Source organism: Watersipora subatra, chromosome 1 (genome assembly GCF_963576615.1).
Source record: "Watersipora subatra chromosome 1, tzWatSuba1.1, whole genome shotgun sequence".
NCBI classification, from domain to species: Eukaryota; Metazoa; Bryozoa; class Gymnolaemata; order Cheilostomatida; family Watersiporidae; genus Watersipora; species Watersipora subatra.
This window is the reverse complement of record NC_088708.1, coordinates 66,038,721-66,065,562: the sequence shown is the minus strand read 5'-3', so window position 1 is coordinate 66,065,562 and position 26,842 is coordinate 66,038,721. Positions and strand designations below refer to the sequence as shown.

The 26,842-nt window shown below is 34.4% G+C and overlaps 3 long non-coding RNA genes across 3 annotated transcripts; 2 read left to right on the top strand and 1 right to left on the bottom strand.

The window, feature by feature from the left end:
* The first annotated feature begins 5,438 nt into the window (after positions 1 to 5,438).
* On the top strand, positions 5,439 to 7,363 carry LOC137405881 (uncharacterized). Its single transcript, XR_010979820.1, has 4 exons — positions 5,439 to 5,566; positions 5,800 to 5,880; positions 6,789 to 6,854; positions 6,963 to 7,363. It is a non-coding gene; the product is annotated as an uncharacterized lncRNA (long non-coding RNA).
* A 2,897-nt stretch (positions 7,364 to 10,260) lies between these two features.
* On the bottom strand, positions 10,261 to 13,661 carry LOC137401377 (uncharacterized). Its single transcript, XR_010979327.1, has 4 exons — positions 13,533 to 13,661; positions 13,219 to 13,299; positions 10,762 to 10,827; positions 10,261 to 10,661 (listed from the first exon to the last, which is right to left on the bottom strand). It is a non-coding gene; the product is annotated as an uncharacterized lncRNA (long non-coding RNA).
* A 10,712-nt stretch (positions 13,662 to 24,373) lies between these two features.
* Positions 24,374 to 26,465, top strand: LOC137401407 (uncharacterized). Its single transcript, XR_010979333.1, has 3 exons — positions 24,374 to 24,533; positions 24,676 to 24,774; positions 26,067 to 26,465. It is a non-coding gene; the product is annotated as an uncharacterized lncRNA (long non-coding RNA).
* The last annotated feature ends 377 nt before the right edge of the window (positions 26,466 to 26,842 follow it).

The window sequence follows — 26,842 nt, the reverse complement described above, 5'->3', positions numbered from 1 at the left end:
GAATGTGGTAGATTACATAGAGCTCACAAATAGACAACCCATTGATAAGTTGCAAAGAAGTTTCCTTCAGGATTAGCTATTTCTTCCGAAATTTTGCTCACTCCGTGTTCAACTTGGGTAAATAAATAATGGACTGCATGTTCTTTTCCAAAAAGTCAGGTGCTCAGGCTAACTAGCCTAATCTATAGCTACAGCGTAGTCTGAAATAGAAAATGTAAAAAATTTACTAGTTATATTTCTTTGAATACTTCTACCTTTTTTCAAGAAATATATCAATAAAAATATCTCTATAATAGAATAAAAAATGAGCAGCATACATACGTGTATTTCCTTCATAGTTTCAACACTGAACTCTCACAAACACCTCGTTGTAAGTGCGTGGCAAAACTATCAATAAAACTGAATACTCATTTTACAAATTAAAAATTAATACAAACTTTTTGAAAAGTTTAAAAAAATACAATTCATTGAATTTGAAGATAAAGTTTGAGATACAAACAAAATAAAAGTTTATACAGAAATATACAATGCGTTATATATAGGCCTCATGTAGGCCTATGTTATATAATATATGTAAAAATGTATTTAATTGTTAATCTTCATTTTCTAGTTTTTTTAATGTCTGCCAAACCTGCCTGACCAGACAGCCAGACCTAGTAAGGTTGTAGTTTTAGTGGGTTATTAGACTTTTTAACTGGTCCAGAAAAAATGATGTTCTAAATTTTCATCCACCCTATCCATCCATCAATCAGCAAATATTTAGCCATAAAAACTTTCTGTAATGGCTCTCTTTTTCTGGCACACTCTAAAGCTATTTTCAACTTATTTAGTTACAATTAATAAAACTCATTTAATTAATTCTATTGAAGTGCTACTGTCTATGTCAATTGCTGGTAAAAGTTCTCACAAGTAAGACTGTGTTCATATGAAACAATGGTGAGTTTTACAGCATTTGGATAATAGATAATTTGCTAGGCAGTTCTACATGTAGCTAATAATAACGTTTTGCCCCAACCCCATACCTTTGTTACACTTCTCAAAAAATATATGCTACTCTAAGGCTATATGCTACTCTAGGGCTATATGCTACTCTAGGGCCGCAAAAAAGAATGTTTGTGTGTCAGCAGGCCAGCAACAGGGCTGAGAGAAAAAGTTTTTGCAGATAATGGTCATGTTCTCTTAGTAATTGAGTAATAGCGTGGGAATTCTGCAATCTGGCTGAGGTAACCTGGTTGCGTAATGTACATGTAATACCAGATAGTGGTAAATCAGGGCAGCACATTGATGGACCTCACTGCAGCAGAGTCTGTATTCCAGACATTTTTAAACATTTTAAAGTTTCTAGTAGCCTTTGTTGCTCAGATCAAGTGTAATATAAAGGACATTCTATTTCTACCATAAGGTTGAGAGCTTCAGCTACAGTAAACCGCTGTATTGTTTAAAGTAGCAAGGAGTTGTCAAAATGCAAGAAATAATAAGATAACCTCACTGGTTAAGTTGCTTAAGACCTGGTACACATTGTATTACAATATACCTCCGTTAGTTCTACAGTTTCATACAGGTGATTGTCTGTGATAACGATGTTCACACAATTACAAACCAGTCTGCGTTTACATTAACGAATAGTTTGGGACACAGTGTTACCATTATACATGAAGTCGCTAAAGTACTTGTCTCACAGTGACTATCCTGAAGGGTAATATATGCCAGACAAGCTGTGACAACCAGTTACCATTGGTGAAGTGATGCGCATTGCACACACTATCGTGGTTGCACTGCGACATATCGGAAAATACATATCTGCGCTGCATCGGCGATGCTATCAGTTTATGATGCAAATGGTATACAAATAATCGCCAAGATTATGTCCCTGAAATACTGTAATACAGTGTGTTACAGCCTTTAGCTCAAATGTTGTATGAGTGAGAAATATTTATTTGGCTAAAATAAATGAAACACAGAGCATGGCCACTTTTATTGTAATAAATATGTTATGGTATAAAAAGTACCCAAAAGGCAAATTATTACAACAGAAGTTTCTGTTTTTTATGTTTTCACACTTATTTTTTGTGTTTACAACAATGCTAGCAGAATGGCTAAAACAGATCAGATCTGCCAAGATTTGTCACAATATAAACACATTTTGACTTTCGGCCAACTTGCAGCTAAGTTGTAGAAGGAAGCAAGCTAGGTCAGTGGAAAGATTAACAGACATACTTGACAACTTGAGTGAATGAGCAGAGCCTCTGATAGTAACAGCCAGAAAAACAAAGACATATGTCACAATCATACAACAAAAATGAAAGTGAGTAAGGTGAGACAACTTCTACTTTATGTAAACACCAGTTAATCAGCTGAAGAATACATTTTGCTAGAGGAATGTAAAAAGTATAGCATTAGTAAACCTCAAAAAGATACCATTGGTAGCAGCCGATATGAATCAGTGATTAGGGTATGCTAACATGTGTATGAGTGTACACAAGCTTTTGGTGACACATTCTTAGTGGTTAGGTGAATAAATTACTGAGAGTTGCTTCTTGTCTATAGAATTGGGTTGATCATTTTAGTAGTAGTAAATTGTAGTAGCACATTGCAGTAGTATGTTGAACTAGTGCATTGTAGTAGTACATAGTTGCAGTATGTTGTAGTAGTACATAGTTGTAGTATGTTGTAGTAGTAGGTTGTAGTAGTACGTTGTAGTAGTACGTTGTGGTAGTACATTGTAGTAGTAGTATGTTGTTGTAGTACATTGTAGTAGTACATTGTAGTAGTACGTTGTAGTAGTATGTTGTAGTAGTATGTTGTACTAGTACATTATTGTAGTAGTACATTATTGTAGAATGTTGTAGTAGTACACTGTAGTAGTACACTGAACATTCCAATTTATTTGTCGTAGCAGGATTTTTGAAAGCGTCAAAACCGCATATTTCATTTCAACTGAATATTGAAAAAACTTTTGTGAAGAGTTCTGTAGTATGCAATAACAAAATCTGCACATTTGATTGAAGTTAGAGAAGCATTAAGCTGTAAACATCAGTCGGTTTCAAAGTCAACTAAAATCAACCACATCAATTAGCAAGTTGAGATAAGATGTTGTCCCTAACAGTTGCTTGTGGGATTGATTCATTCTGCTGATCTGTAATGGCTCTAGAATGCCTGGTTTACCTGTCAGTATTCTATGGCATATGTTGACACTCTTGTTAATTATCTCTCTGTTAAAAGATACTTCCTAGGTTGAACTCACGCTGACTCTGTGGTTTCACAGCATCCAACTTCACCTAAAAGGTTTACAGCCCGAATATAATAGGGCAGAATGATTGAGCTGTGTTCTCTTGTATTTGAGGACCGAGTAAGATTTATATGATACTTTCTAACTATATTTTCATTTTTGAATTGAAATGATGTTTATATTTTAACGCTGTGCGCCAGTCGAAACTTTTCTGCTATTCCTCATGAATACTTTTAGACTATTCAAAGACTACTTTGAGTGATAGAAACTTGCGACCATCTGAAGCGCTGTCTCTGTCGTTAAATTTCAGATGTGGGTAAACTGGCTGATTTTCTAGTAACTAGTGATTGATGGTAGACTGTGCCAGTCTCAAGCAGACGTTGTTTCTTTGATATAATCTTCAACCATAGATATATAAACCTATATATATATAGGTTTATATAGGTTTATATATCTATGTCTTCAACAGACAGCAATGGCTTTTAAAACTTTATTCTACAGTTGTTTAAATTGCACCATTCTGAGGTTATTCAAAACTCAAACAATTAATGGCAACAGTGTTAGATTTGTTTCCCAGAAGCCAACAGACCTTGTTTGTGCAACGACTAGTTTACACTACTCCAATCTGCTGAGAAAACCACAATATAAATTGGTATTCAGATTATCTTCTTAAATGTTCAACTGTAAATAATCTCCATATCCTCAATCAAATGTTACCCATCTTATGATGTACTTATTAAAGAAATCTTTTTTAAAATACTAAATAGTAGGAGGTTAAACAATAATAAGAGTGCATATATGTGATAGTTGATGCTCTACTTGATGTAAATGACTTGTCTTACTTCAATGTTCCAGGCAATCTGTCAAATTAATGAACTGATTGTTGACCAACTTGTAAAATGAGTGAGAACTTCAGTCATCGTGAAAAATGACTGAGTGAATCAGGCAATTACTAAAGAAATAGTCAATTTCAGTCATTTTACAACTTGGCTGGTTTTAAACTTTTGCTCTAACATAATATGTTAGTTACTATACTATGGTAACTGATATATTATATAAGTTCAATTTATATTCATAAGTAGAGAACGCAACTCCGTTACTAATGAAGCAGAGAGCCAGTTATACCCTTTTCATAATGTGAGTGAAATACAAACTGAGCATCAAATCAGGATGTGACATGAGTAAACAGGTTCAAGCTTCCTTCATACTCTGTAGTTATTATGTCAAGTTCTGCCCACCAGCTAATAACATTTGCAACTTTCGAGGAAAACCTTGATTGACTGATGAACTGTTTATCAAAGCAGTGTATTCAATTGTTTGGCACTTGAAAAACTGATGATGATTTTAGCTTATTACATTACCCCACCTTTTATAGATCTGAAATACATGATCATATGATTATTATGAGAGTTCATGAGATACCGTACCATTTTTATTCTAATAGAACCTTTGAACAAACCTTTAGAAAAAGCATTTACCAGATTTAAACATGAACTGACAACGTTTAAACCGAGAAAATGTAATTTGATCCACTCAGCTCAGACATCCTGTTTACACATTGGCATTTTTGCTCACTTTGGCCTGATTACAGCTTTCGTTAATTCAGATGTTTGTAGCCTACTGTATTAGTAATTTGGCTGCTATCCAGAGCCAAAGAAAGTGTGGTAGGTGTCACGACCCACAGTTGAAGAGTACGCATCAGAGCATCGGTCTAGAATGTTGAAGGCTCGTTGGCCTGCTTTAAAAAAACAGCTCATTTTATTAGACATCACAGCATTCCATTGTACAGTAATTCCTTGGCAAGTTGCTATAGTCACTCTATGTTTTCAATTCTGTATTTGTTTGTTTCCATGTTCATTTTTAAAATTTTAAAGTTTTTACAAAAGGATCAATTTTGCCTTGCATTTGATTAAAGCTTTTCTACTAATTTGGAAGCATGAGAGGTTACTTTGGCTCGCTAAGACTTTCATTCTTTCATAGCATTTAGATAGACTTTATGGAAAAATAGGGCTACTGGAACAGTAGTTGAAGATTACGCTTTTCATTCACTTTAGTCAGGGTTAGGCTCAAATATTGGGAGTTTACAGTACTCATGAACGTGACAGCAAGTTGATTAAGTTTTAGTTATGCAGTTGTTAGGGTAATAAATCACTTCAACATATCTTCTGTAAAAAAGATCCAATAAGATGCTAGTATCTTGAATGGGCCTCTAGAAATCTGCTATATAAACAGAAGTCTTGAGGGGAGAGGAGTATCTTCTGATTGCTTGGATAACTCTGCACATTTACCTTCTTCTCGTAACTCAAAACTCTACTCTTGCTAAAATGTCTGACAGCGGTAAGAAAAATCATATCTCAATACTTTAACAAGAAGCTTACAAGCATTTTATAAAAATATTTTGTAAAAAATTTGATCAGCAGTTCTGTAGTACCGCTGCCGTATAGTATTACAAGGGAGATGATTACAGTCAATACAAAGAGTACTAGCTAACAGCTATAAATAGTTTGTATTCATTTTTAAAACCGCTATATTTTAACATTTAAATAAACTTGAACAATTATACATTTTAGAAAAGCAAGCACCTGCTGAAGAGGTTGAGGTTGCTGCCGAAAACTCCTCGGAAGAGGGCAAGGTCAAGGCTAAGCCTAAGGGTGAGTGTATTAAAACGTTCAGGCTACTTACTTGTTATAGCTAGAGAATTATAGTGCCACACGGCAGTTATTAGGTCATTTTAATTTTTATTACTGTAAAACAGTTGTTTATTAATTATTATTCGATCCTTTCATTTTACTTTCAAAATACAAAATATTCACATGTTTAAAATAAAAGCAGGAAACATACGAATTGTAAGCATGTGCTATTTTGCTTCAATAGATTTTATGTGCGCCGTTTTGACATTTTCATACTCTGTTTCCTCTCTGAATTTTTCCCTTGCAGAAATATTTAAAAATCATTTTATACAACAGCTATTAGGTCATTTAAGTGTTTATATTCAGTTTGTCATTGTCCACGTTTTTCATCTCGCTGCTTTTCCAACTATCAAATGGTTGATTAATGTGTTTGATATGGGAAGAAATTCTAGACATTCATCACTTGATCTCAATATGACTCTACGTTTACTATTTATACACTTGCCTCTTTTCTACTCACAATTTTCATTTGTAAAGACAACTAAAAATATTACTATAATTTTTGTTGGCATTTAGCTATCTTCCTCTTTAGCTATCTTCCTCCTTAGCTATCTTCCTCTTTAGCTATCTTCCTCCTTAGCACATTAAACTGCAAAAGTTTGAACATAATCTTCGACATCAATACTGATGTCGAAATATGACTAGAAAATTTGCTGAGGGCGTAGAAAATATTTATCGGCATATATTAGAAAATTGCACCAATTGTGTAGAGATATTGATATATAACATAAAAGCGAAATAAGGAGAGGTATGACTTGTGATACACTTTGTATAAAAAACATAAGTGTACAACAGTGTATTAACTATCAATATAATTGTACACACTAAATAAATCATGGAATGAATGTTACCCTTTATCATATTTTTAGAAGGAGGTGAAAGCGCTGAAGGTGAACAGGAAGGTGACGCTAGCAAGTCTGAAGACAGCCCCCCACGTAAGTATTTTAAAGTACTCTTATCAAACCATTTCTCCTATTTTGTTATTTTGTCTGAACTCAAGCTTTTCTTAGAAATATTTGACTCGTAATTTTTTCTTGTTGTAGAAGACAGCTAACTCATCATCCGTTTACTCTCTCCGTCTCTTGAAAAACCTTCACCTCACTCCTTGCCCAGCATGCTGCTAGTGTCAGAAGACGTGTACATAACAAATTAATTTATAAATTAAAAGTAACAATCTTACAAAAGATTGTTTTTTATATTTTTATTTATGTACGAAGGTGCTTAGAATCAGGATTTTCAAATAAAGCTCACAGTGTGTGTGGAGACAATTACGAATGTAGACTAAGCTCTCTGATGATGTGAATAGATGTTGATTTTGTTGTAACTCTGTTCTCATAGATGCATTATTATACGCTTTGTCTTAAAGCTACAGTAACTGCTACCATCTGATGTTTTATCTTGGACTGTCAGAATAAATATAGCCAATAGCTTTAACACAATTCAACCACCTGCCTATTTGTGTCATCTGATTGGTGATAGTCTGCTCAACCACTTTATCAAATCAATAATCAGTTTCAAAGTAGCAGTGAATTCTTGAGATGTCTCTAGTGACAGCCAGTTCTGGTAAAATATTCATGGCTCTTATTGGCACAATAGAACGTGTCTATGCACTATAGGCCGTAGTCTGAGTTCAGAGAATCATGGTCTATACACAGAGGATCATAGTCTAACTACTGTGAAGCATACAGTACATTAAACACATTTGATAGTATTCAAAGCAATGCAGGCAATGGATGATAGTTATAGGACATAAGACCAAAGTCTTCACTCTTGGCACCATAGCCTAAGCACTGCAGTTCATAGTGTAAGCATATTGTGGGCATAGAGAATCATAGTCTATAGACCATAATGGGTTATACAGGCTTCCAAACAGCTGCTCAAAATAGCTTGGATGTTAGCAGATTGATTTCTGATCTGCCGGTTAAAGGTTGACTTGCAACAAAATTCACGTTACAGTTATTTGGTATCAAAAGATTCACCACATTTTACTCTGCTGTGTTGCAGGTGCAAAATATGTGGAAATGTGATTTTAAACTCTTAAAAGCTCAAAACAAACAGTGAATCGCCTTTCCAAAACGGCTCAAATGGGATGTAGTTGAACATGATGGCTTCTGTTTACAGTTTCATGCAGTCTCATCTGTCGAAATATTTTCACAATTATACTTCACGCATTCAATAAAACCATTTCTATTGTCCTTACGCGTCTATTTCATCATCATTGTAATGCTGTCGCTTTGAGAACTGTTATCTCAAAACCTATTGTAAAAATTTGTTTAATTTTTTAACCTTAGCTCGATGGAGTGTATATCATCCTCTAAAAATTATGATGAGCCTGTTGGTCACCTGTGATAGTCAAAAAATGCTGAAAAAATTGTTCGCGCTATTTGGCAGGAAGTATTGGTCACATGATCAGATTACGACTAGATGATTAGACCAAACTGAAGTGAAACTGTAAAGTAGCGAACATCTATATTTGATAAGGGTTTTTTGGTAAAACCCAAAGTGTTTGTCATAAACTAGTGCTACGAAAACGTTTTATATTGAGCCTTTTATTGGCCTTTCATTTCACGCGATAACATCAAGTGTCAAAACAATAAGCATGTCGAGTTGAGTGCGTCGTCTGCTGATGGCTGCGATTAACTGTTCGTTTTTGAGTTTTTAAGAGCTTGTAATCACAATTCCACATATTTTGCATCTACAACACAGCAGAGTAAAACACAGTGAATCTTTTGATACCAAATAACTGTAAAGTGAATTTTGTTGCAAGTCAACCTTCAAGCTTCGCGCATTCATTACCTACAACAAAAGAAGTACAGAATATCTGTGATGTTTAGCTATTTGAAATATCATACAGAACATAGGAAATAAGGCGTGTCTCAACTAGTTCAATCTTGGAAGTTCTTTGAATAGCCTGTGGTAATCCGCATTTGACAATTTGACCTTGGAAAGCGTAGCATTCTTGACCGAATCAACTACACAAAATAAACATCAAATACTTTGGCTTCAAGAAAGGATAGATCTTTAAAGCTCTGTATTTTGTTACTGAGTTGGAAAATGAAGCTCAGTTTAAGCTATTACATAAGACAGAGCTTGAGTGAATATGGTCAATTTGAATACTAATATTAATATAGTGTCAGAGGTTTATGGTCACGGTGACAGAGATAACCTTAGTTTTATTATATCTTTATTCTTTAATAATAGTTATTTGTTTGTGCATTTGATTTTGCATAGGAGACAATAGGTTGACGTCTAACAAATGCATCTAAACAGCCTTTCCCAAACTCAAATCTCCAAACGCCTAATCACACAGGCTGTTCAAATAACTTCAAAGGTTAAGCTAGTTGAAACAACGAAAATTTTCTATGCTCTGTGCGATATCTCAAGTAGCTGAACATCACAGATATTTTCTACTTCTTTTTTAATAGAATATTAAAGCACTCGCCATTTCCCATAGTAATTTTGTCTTAAATTTTTCACTTGTACTAGCAGTCAGGCCGCGATGCCCGATATTGCTCTCATTTTAGATCAGATAGCCAGCGGGTGGGCGTTTAGTCAGCAGGTGGGTGTTTAGCCAGCAGGTGGGTGTTTAGTAGGCAGGTGGGTGTTTAGCCAGCAGGTGGGTGTTTAGCCAGCAGGTGGGTGTTTAGCGGGCAGGTGGGTGTTTAGCCAACAGGTGAATGTTTAGCAGGTGGGTGTTTAGCACACACCGCATGCATGCCCATACACAACCACGTGTGTGCACACGCATGCACATACATACGTAAACATACACGTGTGTGTGCGTGTGTGCGTGTGCGTGCGTGCATACACACACGCACAACACAAACGCAGACACGTTTTTAAAGATTGTCTCTATAACCTTAACGGACAGATCAGAAGTCAATGTGCTAACATCTAAGTTATTTTGAGCAGCTGTTTGGAAGACTGTATAACCCATTATGGTCTATAGACTATGATTCTCTATGCCCACAATATGCTTACACTATGAACTGCAGTGCTTAGGCTATGGTGCCAAGAGTGAAGACTTTGGTCTTATGTCCTATGACTACATCCATTGCCTGCATTGCTTTGAATACTATCAAATGTGTTTAATGTACTGTATGCTTCACAGTAGTTAGACTATGATCCTCTGTGTATAGACCATGATTCTCTGAACTCAGACTACGGCCTATAGTGCATAGACACGTTCTATTGTGCCAATAAGAGCCATGAATATTTTACCAGAACTGGCTGTCACTAGAGACATCTCAAGAATTCACTGCTACTTTGACACTGATTATGCATCTTGATAAAGTGGTTGAGCAGACTATCACCAATCAGATGACACAAATAGGCAGGTGGTTGAATTGTGTTAAAGCTATTGGCTGTATTTATTCTGACAGTTCAAGATAAAACATCAGATGGTAGCAGTTACAGTAGCTTTAAGACAAAGCGTATCAAAATGCGTCTATGAGAATAGAGTTACAACAAAATCAACATCTATTCACATCATCAGAGAGCTTAGTCTACATTCGTAATTGCCTCCACATACACTGTGAGCTTTATTTAAAAATCCTGATTCTAAGCACCTTCGTACATAAATAAAAATATAAAATACAACCTTTTGTAAGATTGTTACTTTTAATTTATAAATTAATTTGTTATGTACACGTCTTCTGACACTAGCAGCATGCTGGGCAAGGAGTGAGGTGAAGGCTTTTCAAGAGACGGAGAGAGTAAACGGATGATGAGTTAGCTGTCTTCTACAACAAGAAAAAAGTACGAGTCAAATACTTCTAAGAAAAGCTTAAGTTCAGACAAAATAGGAGAAATGGTTTGATAAGAGTACTTTAAAATACTTACGTGGGGGGCTGTCTTCAGACTTGCTAGCGTCACCTTCCTGTTCACCTTCAGCGCTTTCACCTCCTTCTAAAAATATGATGAAGGGTAACATTCATTCCATGATTTATTTAGTGTGTACAATTATATTGTTAGTTAATACACTGTTGTAAACTTGTGTTTTTTATACAAAGTGTATCACAAGTCATACCTCCCCTTATTTCGCTTTTATGTTATATATCAATATCTCTACACAATTGGTGCAATTTTCTAATATATGCCGATGAGTTTTTTCTACACACTCAGCAAATTTTTTAGTCATAGCTGATCAGTAGGCTATTGATGCTGAAATTTATTTTCAAACTTTTTCAGCTTAATGTGCTAAAGAGGAAGATAGCTAAAGAGGATGATAGCTAAAGAGGAAGATAGCTAAAGAAGATGGTAACTAAAGAAGAAGATAGCTAAAGAGGAAGATAGCTAAAGAGGAAGATAGCTAAAGAAGAAGATAGCTAAAGAGGAAGATAGCTAAAGAGGAAGATAGCTAAAGAGGAAGATAGCTAAAGAGGATGATAGCTAAAGAGGATGATAGCTAAAGAGGATGATAGCTAAATGCCAACAAAAATTATAATAAGATTCTTAGTTGTTTTTACAAATGAAAATTGTGAGTAGAAAAGAGACAAGTTTATAGATAGTAAACGTAGTCATATTGAGATCAAGTGATGAATGTCTAGAATTTCTTCCCATATCAAGCACATTAATCAACCATTTGATAGTTGGACAAGCAGCGAGATGAAAAACGTGGACAATGACAAACTGAATATAAACACTTAAATGACCTAATAGCTGATTTATAAAATGATTTTTAAATATTTCTGCAAGGGAAAAATTCAGAGAGGAAACAAAGTATGAAAATGGCAAGATGGCGCACATAAAATCTATTGAAGAAAAATAGCACATACAGTCAAACATGGATAACTCGAACTTCAAGGGACCGAGCAAAAGTGTTCGAATTATCAGAGCATTCAAGTTATCAGAGCACTGTCACAAGTCCATATATTTACTTATTTATTAGTAGATACATGTACATATACAAACTATAATATAAATCAAAAGCACAAATGGCTTGTTTCAAATTAAATGCTTCTAATGTAAAGTTTAAAACGTTTTCATGAAAAAGTATAGAGATTTTTCTATCACTTGAGATTGGTTTGTTGTTTGAGGTGATGTTATCATACCTGCCAACTCTCACGCATTGGGCGTGAGACTCACGCAATCACCCCAAAGAAAAAATGAAAATGCGTGAGAAGTGCGTGAGATTTTTTGCCCCAATTTCCACAATTTTATATATATACTATCATTGATACATCAATTGCCCCAAAACCAAATCTCACGCATTGCCCCTCTCTTGGGTTGGCAGGTCTGGATGTTATTGCCAGGACGTTTTTCAGATTGACATTGGCAAAACTTGATCGTTGTTGAAATGCTCAAAAGAAAAGACATTTTTTTCTTTTGGGGTTTTACCCACGATCAATTTTACCGTTTTTTCTTGAAGTTTATGCAGATTACCTTACTTTACCTGGGATGCGTTAAGAGCAACACTCCGAGGCAGTTCAATTAGAAGTTTTACGAGGTTTTACGGTACATTCTATATCACTCACGCTTTTTTAATAGATACTTATTGAATGTACACACGTATTCTGTGTTTAGGTCAAACGATGAATAGTTTTTTGTAGCTCAGACAACGTATACGTTTAATTACAACATTTTTTAAAACGTTTTAAACATTCAACATTCCGACGTTGATTCAACACGGAATCAACGTCGGAAAACTATTCATCACGGGCTAGCCGAGTCACGCACTCAAGGATTTTCGCCACGCACATACAAAACAACATGCGATTTTTGTTTTGTATGTGCGTGGCGAAAATTCTTGCGCGCGTGACCCGGCTAGCCCGTGCTATTCATCGTATCGCAGTATAAATCAAATTTCACCAAACTTTTAGAAAAGTCGTTGACAAAAATATTTTGCCGATGGTGGTAATAACGACGCTTATGAATTACGAAAAGATGAAGTTTACCTCTATGGCTTTGAATAAAGTGATTTTCTAAAGCGATAACAACCGTTTCGGTAGCTGTTGGGCAAAAAAACAGTTCGAATTAACAGTGTTGAGTTCAAGTTATCTATAGCAATTTATCATTACGTGGGAACGGACCAAAGGAAATGTTCGAATTAACCATGTGTTCGAGCTATCCGTGGACGAGTTATCCATGTTTGACTGTACTTACAATTCGTATGTTTCCTGCTCTTATTTTAAACATGTGAATATTTTGTATTTTGAAAGTAAAATGAAAGGATTGAATAATAATTAATAAACAACTGTTTTACAGTAATAAAAATTAAAATGACCTAATAACTGCCGTGTGGCACTATAATTCTCTAGCTATAACAAGTAAGTAGCCTGAATGTTTTAATACACTCACCCTTAGGCTTAGCCTTGACCTTGCCCTCTTCCGAGGAGTTTTCGGCAGCAACCTCAACCTCCTCAGCAGGTGCTTGCTTTTCTAAAATGTATAATTGTTCAAGTTTATTTAAATGTTAAAATATAGCGGTTTTAAAAATGAATACAAACTATTTATAGCTGTTAGCTAGTACTCTTTGTATTGACTGTAATCATCTCCCTTGTAATACTATACGGCAGCGGTACTACAGAACTGCTGATCAAATTTTTTACAAAATATTTTTATAAAATGCTTGTAAGCTTCTTGTTAAAGTATTGAGATATGATTTTTCTTACCGCTGTCAGACATTTTTACAAAAGCAGAGTTTCGAGTCAAAAGAAGAAGGTAAAAGTGCAAAATTATCCAAGCAATCAGAAGATACTCCTCTCCCCTCAAGACTTCTGTTTATATAGTGGACTTCTAGAGGCCCATTCAAGATACTAGCATCTTATTGGATCTTTTTTACAGAAGATATGCTGAAGTGATTTATTACCCTAACAACTGCATAACTAAAACTTAATCAACTTGCTGTCACGTTCATGAGTACTGTAAACTCCCAATATTTTGCTCTTAGCTTTCAATGACAATTGAGAAATTTCTACATACAACATCCCTGCAACCAAAGAAATTACTTGAAAACGAGAGGGCATAATTTCACAAAACATGTTTCAGGTGCTCAATGACGCAATGTTATGCAAGAATTATTCAGAATGAAAATCTATTGATGCAGATAAAGCAATGCTAACAGCGTACTTAGTTACAGCTTCACTCAGTACACTAAACTAGGATTTTATGCATTGAAATAAAAGATCCCAAAATTAAAAATAACCATAGCAACTTGGCAAATAGCTACTGTACAATGGAATGCTATCACGTCAATTGGTATTTGTGTTACATAGGCAACCCTCAGCTTCCATCATACTGTACCAATATTCCACTGCATATCTTTCAACTGCGGGCTTTGAGGCCTCCTGTCCATTCTTTGACCAAAGATAATGGCCGAAACTCTTGAAGCACAGACTACCATAATTAGTGAATTTAGATGACAACCAGTAGCTGAATAAAACAAATAGACTAAATTGTCAAATGAAACCTGTGCTAAGGATTATGGACCATTTTCCGTGTACATAGGCAAACGATATTAATATTACTAGTACTAATATTATTAGAACTAGTATATGCTGGCAGTTACCGTGAGCCGAGATATTATCAAGTGTAATAAGTATCTGCACAATTATTCCACAATACAGCAAGTTGGTTAAGTGATGTATTTGAGGTTTACTAAGCCGAATATCAATGTTCGATTTTTGTGCAATGCTTTTTTTCCTAACTTCTAAAAGGGACTTCGGACAGACGGACAGATGGACAGACGAACAGAGGGACAGACGGACCGACGGACACGGGTCTTATTATAGTAAAGATTACTATTATTAATATTATGATTCCGCAATATTGAACATAGTCTGGATCGAGACTATAGCCGGCAATTGAGCAGCTAGCTCACTTCCTTCAGAACAGACTAGCCATGAGAACTGATGAGGAAGCTAGTAATCGGTTACTATCCACACTGCCTCATCATGAGCCAGTAATTTGTGGTTCACTCAAATGATTACAAGGGTTTGACTGGTCTTTAAATTATAAAAATATGCTGTCTTATTTATTACTCTGATTCATCTGGTGACAGTCAACAATTCCTAGTTGACAAGAAATTAACTGGTCTTGCTGTTGTTATTCCTTGCAACTAGTCATACCATTGAGACCAATCTTTAAAAGTAGTTTTAAAAATTGCTAACGAAGTTGACGACCTGCGCAAAAATGAGTATTCCACTGAAATACATCTTCCAATGATCCATTTTTGCGGAGTTGTGCTCTCTTTGTGGAGAAATACTTAAAGTTGTTTATGAAGCTTCAAACACATACTAAATATATATGTAGTTATGCTTGTCTCTTTACGATGTTTCTTGCTAAATCTCAAACCAATCAAGCAAAGTCTATGAGCAATGACCAGAAATGTTTACAGACATATGAATTACATTATCTGTTGTAACATGAGTTTTTCAGCAAGTTGGATTAAAAGAGCTGTAGATCTAAACATATTAGTGTAAACCGGTCTTTGTACAAACAACAAAATTAAAATGGAAATGTTGGCTTTTTGCAGACCGACCTGGCAATCAAAATTTATTTAGACAACATCATGAAAGCACTAACCATTACCACACTACTGCACTAACCGCTACTGCAATATCCACTACTGCACTAATTACTACTGCACTAGCCACTATTGCACTTACCACTATTGCACTAACCACTACTGCACTAACCACTACTGCACTAACCACTACTACACCAACCACTACTACACTAACCACTACTGCACTAACCACTACTGCACTTACCACTATTGCATTAACCACTATTGCACTAACCACTACTACCCTAACCACTGCTGCACTAACCACTACTGCACTAACCACTACTACACCAACTACTACTACACTAACAACTTCTGCACTAACCAGAACTGCAACAGCCACAACTGCAATAACCACTAATGAACTAACCACTACTGCAATAACCACAACTGCAATAACCACTACTGCACTAACCACTACTGCACTAACCGCTACTGCACTAACCACTACTGCAATAACCACTACTGCAATAACCACTACTGCACTAACCACTACTGCACTACTGTATGTTAAAAAGTATATCAAAGCAATATATTTTGCTTTAGCATGACTCTGCCAATCACTAATCAGCAGACAATCTGCCATCGGACAAAATTTGTGCGCGTTCGAAACATTTGAAACAACAGATTAGCGATTGGATAACACAGAAATGCTTTAGATCATCACACACTTCAGACTCGTCAAATAAATAACAAAATTTGTTAATAACAAAATGCTGCAAATCCTTTAGTGATATAGTATATATTTAATCAGAAAATAAAAACAATGTAGTGAAATTGGCCTCTGGCTCTATAGCTTCATATACTATGACTATCGCTTCATTCCTATCCCACTTAATCAAAGCAGAGTTGTATCCTGATTGATTAGTGGAATATCGTAGACCACCAGGTTGGCATGAGTTCAGATTAGCTTATAAATAACCCTGTGGAATATTAACAGCCCACACATTCCAAATCCTCGGCAGAGCAGTACAATGGACCAATCCTACTATTAACATATATAATCTTGGAAATTGATTTGGTTGATTTTGGCTGAGGCTGAAAATAGTCACACACCCACTCAATGATGCTCCAGCTGTCGTCAAATAGTATGTTTGTTATGAAATCTAGAGAAAAGAATATTTCTCTGTTTTGGTGTTAGTCAAACTATCTGTTCAGGCAGCTTGTGTACCGGAATTCTTGTTCCAAGGAGACGCTCATAATGATGGATACAGATTCAACCCAATGAGTTACAGATAAATTAACAAGAAATATTGTAAAATGTTTCAGATTAATTCAGGATTTTTTCTATGCAACACATTGCTCTATAGTTTTTATCTAGTTTAGTGCTTTTCCTAAAAAATAGTACAGCATTATATTTACATCAGTATTTACAATAAAATACAACTATCAACATATAAGTATAACATGTACCATAAGACTTATAACAAATAAAAAATAACATAGTCACGCATAGAATTTATGAAGTAACATATAACATACATGTATATGTATATGTATATGTATATGTATATGTATATGTATATGTATATGTATATGTATATGTATATGTATATGTATATGTATATGTATATGTATATGCATATGTATATGTATATGTGTATGTATATGTATATGTATATGTATATGTATATGTATATGTATATGATACACTGTATTGTGGGCCAGAACTCGGCTTAATATGTTTTGCGGCTTGTTCATGCTTGAGATATGTATAATTCTGTTTTGTCATTGGCTTAGATACTCCTACATGTATGTTATGCCAAACCTGGCCTTCTGATCAACCTTTCTACCTCAACCAGAATCAAATATTGTGATGTGAAACTGTTACTAAGTTCTATAAAATATTTCATAAAATAAAGCGAACATGAGTGTTGTATGGGCCAATTGAGATTAATGCTGGCATCTCCTGGGTGCTGCCTCTTCAACCATAGAGATGCGTCGAGTATTACTTGACTTTTATTGAAAACATTTGAACTAGATCTAGATACGTACATGATGGCCCTTTTTTTCCTCGGGGATCGAGGTCTTAGGGTTCGATTGACCAAGACCAAGAAGACCAAGAGTATAAGAACAGTGCTTGTTCTGAGCTGCTCAGATGCTCCGATGTGATGCTTGCAATATTGCAAAGAAGTACGACTCGACTCGATGATAGAAGTAAACTTAGTCTCTCCATCCCGATGTTTCTCTCAACCATATAAGTGATTTCCCAGTAATAATCTAGCCCACATTGATTATCAAAACTGTCCTCAAATTCTGTTTACACAAATATTTAGGCTATTTAGGCTAATTTAAAAAACAGCTCAGATTTCATCATTTAACTAAAAATCATCCGACTCAACTGTTTGGATGCTGAGAAGTTGAAGCAGACATTTGGTCTTACTTCTGCATGCCAAGCAGGCAGTGACTTAGATTAAAAGTTAGTTGCCCGACTTTTAGCATATATGTATTTTTAAACAAACTGTCAACAAAAGTTTTGTTTACACAAACTAAATCAAACTAAATAACACAATCAGTTTTTAATTGAAAAAGAGTTTTGTTCATCAGAAATTTTTTAAAATGGCTGCAGCAAAAAGCGCTTCATACTCATAGGGACCATAACAGCACCTGTTTGAAGGTCCTAATAATCTCCATAGAGACCCTTGAGACACAGCAGGTCTATTGTTAGTATTTGACTAACAGCACTGTTCAGAAGAAAATTAGCCCACAGTATTATTTCTGTTTGTGAAAACAATATGAATAGCAATATACCAAAACGTAAACTCTGTACGGTTTTTAAGAACTATTTGACACAAAAATGCAATATTTAGAGTGTTATCCACCTAAAAATATTATCAAAGCCAGAGACACGAAATTAAAATTTTTCACCTGTCCTTTTTACCTGTTCAAAGGTAATTAAATTAGCTTTAAAAAGTTCTTGATTTTGGGCAGTAAAATTATTAATTTTATTGTCCAAATTCAAAAACTTTACAAAAACAAGGATAATGAGAACAACTACAAACTCTCGATGCTACCAATAAATTGTAAAAACAATCTTTGTCAAAACCATCGTTGAAGAAAACTAGTGATTTTGCTGGTGCATATAGCCTACAAAGATAAACTTAAAATATTTTAAAGTAATTTCTACCTAAATATTTACATGGTAGTGTAACTTCACAATTTTCGATAAAAAGTTTCAATTAAAGTTTTAACACTAACTGAATTTTAATTAAAAAATATATATTACTAACAGTTTGATTAGACAGCGTAGTAGCTTTTTAGATAAATTTTCATCTGGCATCCACACTGATGAGCAGCACTAAGAATAACAGAATATTACGAGTGCGCTCTAAAAGTGTCATAAGAAGACAACTCTCAATCTATGTGCCATCTTGAGCTGTCAAGGCCAAAAGTAATTTTTTGGTTAAAATGATAACCAATAACTTAATAAATGCTTTTTAATATGGATAAAGAGAGCTACTAATTATAATGGTTCAGACCATTATAATTACTAGCCCTTTTATATTATTCATTATTCAAACCATTTTTATAACAAATTTCTTATTGATTGTTAGAATTTTTTAACTATTAGGTTTAAGATTTTAACATTGGTCTCGCTGTCACAAATTGAACCTGCCAGCATAGTGCTTGTGTTTGCTAGCATCACTGGTATTAAGTTGTTTAACTTGGATTTAACAATTCCTTTGCCTTCTGTTGAACTTCAAATAAAATAATAAATATCAGTGCACGGTTTAAACCATAATTGTCACGAACAACTTTTATCGTATTTTTTAGGTAAATCAGCCACGCTGATTCCGATTTTGTACTCAAAATAAAAACTAATCCACTAGCTTTCAGAGTAATGAAGGCTTTTTTACAGCGTTTTAATATCGGTCTCGAAAACAACACGATCGGCACAAGCTCCACCCATAAATACGTGACATAACCTAGTTTTTTAGGAACAGAAGTTACGTAGGAATGTTTAGACCGATTTAGAATACTAGAGATGGGTGTTTTAGAATCCATTAATATCTAAATTCAACCTTAAAAATAATCTCAGTCTTTTCTGAAAGGTAAATAAGCTATTTAACATTGCATATTTAAAAAAACGCGGTAACAACGCTAGCTTGTGATAAAAGCACGCTTTTTGAGCTCACTCTTCTCAGCGTTCAGCCTATTTAAACATCATGTAACAAGATACGAACAATTTTACATAGTTTATATACCTTTCATAAAAGACTGAGATTATTTTACAGGCTGGATTTAGATAATAATGAGTTTTAAGACATCCATCTCTATTATTCTAAATTGGACAAAAAATTCCCAACTTCCGTTTCTGAAAAAGCTAGGTTTCGTCACATATTTATGGGCAAAGCTTGTAATGCCGATTGTGATGTTTTCGAAACGGATAGTGAAGTGCTTTAAAAAAGCTTAAATGACTTTGAAGGTTAGTGGACCAATCTTTATTTTGAGTACAAAATCGGAATCAGCGTGTCTGATTTACCTAACAAATACGATAAAAGTTGTTCGTGACAGTTATGGTTTAACTTGTAACATTTTACATCACCACAATATAGAAAGTGCTTTCAATTGAAATGTCCTATTAGTTTTGGTTGATTTGCACAGCCGTTAGCTCGGTACTTATGCCTGTATGTAGTTTGTGCCAGCAGGCACGTACCGATTCTCATTTACAATACATCAGCGCATGTTCAAACTTCCACAAGAATGCTGCTGGCAAAAAAGTTAAACACTTTTTGATTTCACATCTACGCAATTGCCATGGCATTTGTCAATAAGCCTGCAGATGTCACAGTTGTTTACCGCAGAGGCCGGCATTGAAGGCTGCCAAAAGTGCCTCTTTCAAGATAATTGTAATTCCATCACGTTTTGTGAATAGACATGGGGACATGAGACAAGTCTCATAGCCAACAGCCAGCAATAGAAGGAACAGAGGCTAAAATGGCCTGTTTAACTTGAAACAAACTTTAAAGCAGTTTAAACTGTTTAAGGTTTTAAACAAACCTTAAACAGTTACATTTATTAAGTAGACCATGAACTTATTTTTTGCTGTATCTTTGTGAAATATGCAGATGAGCGCTGGAAGAGTCTATATGTAATGATATTAGTTCTTTTGTCTGGTTGGAGCCTCACATGTTGCAATTCACTAAAATAATCCTTTAGTGGCGCAAAAACCCACAGACGCCAAGCCATAGCCACATGTATGCCTTTTCATGTTTAGATATTTACCATAGGTGGTAGTCACAGTGGGATAACACAGACAGCCCATACAAGTGCTTATATGGAGAGGCTGGTAGTGAGGTGACACTAATAGCCTATGTAAGTGCTTATGGAGAGAGGCTGGTAGTACGCAGCAAGGGAACTAGCTAGTAGTGGCAATAAACCTTTTAGCATTGACCTTTTTAAAAATTGGCTTTTTGCTGCAATGGGAGTTAGGAGATAGCAGTCAACTCAGAAGTATAAAAGAAACCATTTTCGCCCATTTTTTTCCGACACAGTAGCTGCTCCTATAACGTAAACCTTTTTTTGCATAAATTCCACTTAACGTAAAGAATTTATGTAAATGTTTTGCATTGTATTATGTAAAAAAATTCTATATACAGTGTTAAGTCGGCGCAAGTTCTCAATTTTAATTTGGATGATGAGAGTTCCATAGTCAGCCTTAAAAATATTGTACCTTTTTTTCAGGCTAAAAGATACTCGTTGATTAATTGCAAGCAGTAGATATCAGCTGGTAGAGACATGTATCAGATTCCTTGTGCATATTTATTTAAAATATCTATAGCAAGTTAGTGGTAAGTTAGCAAATTTCTTGTCTCCAAAAGGGTTAATGTTACATCGCCCAAAGGAGAGTGCAATATATAGACGACATTCGATTCGCCTGAGAAAGGGTTAAATTTATCTTCTCAACATCCTGAAGTGTTTGAAAAATACAACGCCACCCTTTATTTGAACGTCACCTCTAATAAAGTGCCGCTTTAAAAGAAGGGTTGAAAAATAAAGTACCATGGCGTTCAAATAAAGGTTGGACAATAAGCAATATCTTTTTTGCGGAATAGACCTCTCTGTGTAGAAAAATTGTTTTAAATTGACTTTGAAGGTATTCAATGCTGACAATTGGCAATGTTGGCAATGGTTGACATTGACCCTAAATCAAGTATATATATGAACAATACAGATATACTAGACACTTAACGTGAAATTACCGTAATCATGGACCCTAAATCAAGTATATAGGCCTATATGAATAATACAGATATACTAGACCCATATACTTGATATACTTCTATATATATATTTTTTTCTAATATATATATAATAGAAAAAATATTAGGAGTAAATTAAATTTCCAGTAAAAGCGCTACAAATTTGTTTCGGGACCATGCACTCCTCAGGCGCGGTTTGACTAACAAAAAAATATATAAAATGTATTAAGAACTGTAAACTTTAAAAACAATTTACTACTTAAAGTTTCATGGTTGTTACATTCATCAGGTAAAACTGAAATATACCTTTCAGTTTTACCTGACGAATGGTAACAACCGCATATATATGTATATATATATATATATATATATATATATATATATATATATATATATATAAATATATATATATATATTTCTTTTAATTCAGTAGAGTTTCTAAGAGAAACTCTACTGAATTAAGTAAATATATATGGTCACTAAAGGACAATAATACCAACTACGCAATATCATGGAAGACCCTACGGTATGCTAAAGCATACAACACTATCTCAAACAAGTGTAACTTATGCCTATGGGAGAAATTCTTTATTATTTACAGACCATCATTAGGCACTCTCAATAAACGTAACGAGCTATTATCATCATGCAGACATTCATCTAAGTTCTTACTACGTAATTGTATCACTTAACTATTTGGCTTTTGGCTTCTGTACACTCATCCAATTATCAGCTTATCTAACTCTGCATAACAGCGTATTTAATACTGGAGTATGAAATTCATTTTAGACATTTTATCTGAAGAGTGTGATACTGAGTGTACCACATGAAACTATTAGTAATAAAATGTTTAACTTATAGAGTGAAGTTCCACTTATAAATATTTTATAATTTAGCTCTGATTTATCATTGAGCACTCTGTAACGAACTGTGCAGCGTCCACTTTGTCTATATATATATATATATATATATATATATATATATATATATATATATATATCGTATCAGGGCTGTATTGTCAAAAAAAGTGATCAGGAGGCTGTAAATTAGTAGTTGCCAGAGGGCTGAAGGCGTGACTTGGCTGTTTACGGCCATGTGGAGAGGGTCTGGGAGGGGAGCTGAAGCGCCCTCCCAGTGGAGGGGTTCGGGGGCCCTTCCCCTAGAAAGTTTTGGGAATTAAGAGCAAAATTAGAGCATTTTAAAATGTATCTTGTATTATTTTAGGTGGATATCCAGGTCCTGCCAAGGTGAGTTATTTCAAGTCTTGCAAAGAGAGCTAGCTACAGAGTTACATGGTTTTGAGTTGTAACCATATACATGTATATTTACATATATATTCTTCAATATACATACATGTACATGTGTACATAGAAGATTGATTGTTATAGTTTGACGCTTGTCTTTTAAAAACTAAATTTAAAAGCACCTGTTTCAGTTACAAAAATAAGTTTAAATAATTTATTACATGCACCAGGGAAAGACAACAATTATAATAAATTACTTGGCCCGCTTAAAACTTACTATGTTTAAATTATGACCACTTAGAAATACCATAAGCAACAAACAAAGAAAAGTGCTTCGGATGGAACCGGAGTCTCCTAATAGGACAATACATATATATATATATATATATATATATATATATATATATATATATATATGTACTATATATATAAATGTGAAAGTATGTCTGTCCTTTCAGCTATAGATCTAAAAATCTTGGAATAAAGAGTCGGTATCAAAGAAGATTTGATCTCCTTGCTACCATCCATCAGTCCAACACCGTAGCCATTAGGCCAGCGAGATTGAGTTGGTAGCATGCTGATATAAATCATTATAGGAGAGCAAATACCCAAGGTCTTTGCGTACGACGTGGATCATAGCGTAACGTCACGGAAAGCTGTTGCTTCACATTATTAAACATATTCAAATTTTCCATCGGCAATGTGCCAGGCTAATAGCAAGCAACTCTCACTACTTCTCATTGTTTATAAGATAAAACACTGTTCTCATGATATGTAGTTTGATAGTTAGAATGGCAAATGTTGTTATATGTTAAATACAAATCAATTTTCTTTCCAAAAAGGTTTTTCTATTATGCGGACAACGCCGCGTAGCACAGCTAGTGTGTATATATATATGAAAGAAGAGAAAAACAATAATACCGCAGTTACTTTACGGTCATTAAATCAAAAAGTTATGTTTTGTTCTTTATGAATGGCGAAGCGGGTGAGTTTGAGAAGATCTTAGAATGGACTTGGCTATTTACAAGTATTTTAAAACATTTTCATATAATCCCTACAACGTAAACAGTCTCAAAACAAATTATTTACGATGTGGGAGCATCTAATGTAATACTGAATGTGGACAACATTAGTGATAAGCCGAAACATTTTTTTAGGTCAAAATTTGCAATTTTTCAACTTTTATTGTATGAAACAATTTAATCACTGTCCCATATTGAAACATGGAGGAACATAAAATCCTAAAGTACTGGCTGTTTCTGCAAGGCCAGCAGAGACTCAACATACGTCAGGTGTCAGCATACCTTCAGACTAAATGCTGATGCATGTTGGGAGATTCCTTCAATGATTAGCCTAGTGTAAACAGAAGCAGACAGGTGAACGACAGTAGCAATATAAGAAATGCTTTGTTGATGCCAAGTTTTAGTGGAACTCAGTGGAATAAACCACCCTGAATCTTATAGAAACTCGCCTGAATTTTTATCTTTAAGGAGTAGCAGCATATCTCAATATGTCAGCTCCCCGAGAGGCCTCCATCTACTCACTATATAAAGTAGCTATTCGAATGCACAGGTCATCCGCAGTTTGTCTAGAAAACTACTCTCACTAATCTTCCTTCAGAACTCTACCCTCACAACATCAAAATGGCTGCTCAGAATGGTAGGTTAGACGGTTCTTTTATAAAGCGTCTCGCGCACTGAAGATCAATTTACGAAGATTAACAAATAGAACTCTATGAATATAATGTGGAAGCAAGTAGAGATTTTTAATAATAATTTGAGCTTTCTATGAATTGTCATAGAGACATGCGATGTGGAAGGATGCACTGGAGTTGATGCTTGTGGCTGTGACGAAGACTGTGGCTGCGGAGAAACCTGTAAGTGCTGCCCTAAGAACAAAGGTAAGTCAGCAAACAAGAGAAGTGTGTAACAAGTTGAACTAATTGAAATTTGACCATTCTCTTTATAACTTTGTTGCAATAGATTTCCCTTAATACCATATAGTATTTAATATTTATTATTTACCACATAATTATTGTTATATACTATGTATAACATACCATATCCTACATACATACTAAATACATGCACTATATACTATTTGTTATTTACTATGTTCTACTATTTTCTATATAAATATTCTAGGTATTACATGTATATACTATATAGTATTTACTATATTGTTTACTATAATATATTATAGCACTATATATATGTGCTATAATATATACAGCACATGTATAATACATACATCCGCTATATATTATATACTATAATACTACCGGTATATACTGTATACTATTTATTATGTTATATATAGGCCTACTATATATTATATACTATTTATTATGCTATACAACTATACTATGTATTATATACTATATACATGTAGGTCCTACTGTATACTACACACTATTTACAATATACTATTGAATAGAACATTTTGTTTTAATCCTGACTACAATAATACGACTTTATACTTCAAGCTTTTCACAGTTTTAGGTTTCCAGTTTTAGAAGCAATTCACATGAACACTTTGTACATAGGCATGTATTTTAATGTAAATGGATATGCAAGTAATAGTTGGAAATATAAATTTATATTAAAACTAATAAGGGAACTCTTACTTCAAGATTCCGTGAGCTCAAATAGTTTTAGAGCCAATTGAAAACTGTTAATTTTTATCATTTTTGCCATTTCCGTCTTGATGGTTGTTTTTATTTTGGATGTCAACTTCAAAGCCATACATTCTTAAATAAAGTGCAGTAATGTTTTGCTCTAGATTACATACTATGCATTTAAAAGTATTCTTTACAACTAAAAGGTTTTGCTTTATGTGAAAGCTTCTTTCAGTCAGTTTTTATATCTATAAAATTGATGAATCGAGTTTGCAACGAAATTCAATTTGGAAACTTTATTTTGTAGTTCCTTTGCTGCTTTAAATTCATATTATAGAAGCTTTGTGAGTATAAGTTGATCTTTATGCGTACAAGTTGACCTTTATAAGTATAAGTTGACCTTTATAAGTATAAGTTGACCTTTATGAGTATAAGTTGACCTTTGTGAGTATAAGTTGACCTTTATGAGTATAAGATGACCTCTGTGAGTATAGTATAAGTTGACATCACTATGAAACAAAGTTAAGGTGTATCATTTACTACAGCTTAATGTTACTACACTTTTTCCTTTGTAGCTGCTGAGAGCTCCTAAATGACTACCACCTCTATCCACTCAGCATCTGCAACTTTTAAAAAACCTTCGCTTTCCTGCCTAACAAGTTACTAAGAGCAGATTCTTGTAAATATTGTGAAAATGTTTTATTTATTTTGTTAGCATCCACTTTTCTAAGCCTGCACAGCCTCCATAGACTGATTTGTTACGAATACAGGTTTGAAACCTAAAACTAAGGCTATTAGTTTTAGCTTGTGAGAAAGTTTTACGTAAAACAGCTACATTCATATCTGGCTGGTTAGAAGCATCGTAGGCATATTTTGTTGTCATCTTGTTTTATGAAAGTTTTTAAATGACAGCCTGTATTTGAGTATTTCCTTTTTACTATTGTGACAAATATACCAACCATGGCTAGCAGCCAGCTTACAGCTTTGTTTACTTCAGCATCAAACCCAAAAATGTTCCTCGGCACTTCTCCAAAAAATAAACCACAAACAACAAGCTGAAAACTCAAAACAACAATATGGAGAAGTTTCGATGATGCCAAACTTGTTAATAAATCATTCAAGGCTTTTCTCAATGTGCCAAGATGCTGGCAGATTTGGCAGGTGGCTGATAGGAATGAAAACACATGACCTTATCACATTGATGTCACAAGCACTGCAACTAGCTTGAACTGTTCTATTGTGCCTATCCCCGATCATGTTATGCAGGAGTAGAGAGGAGAAACAATTTAACTCACAGCTGAAATACATCAAAATTATTCAAAAAGTACTTTCCCTAAAGTCCAACTTATCA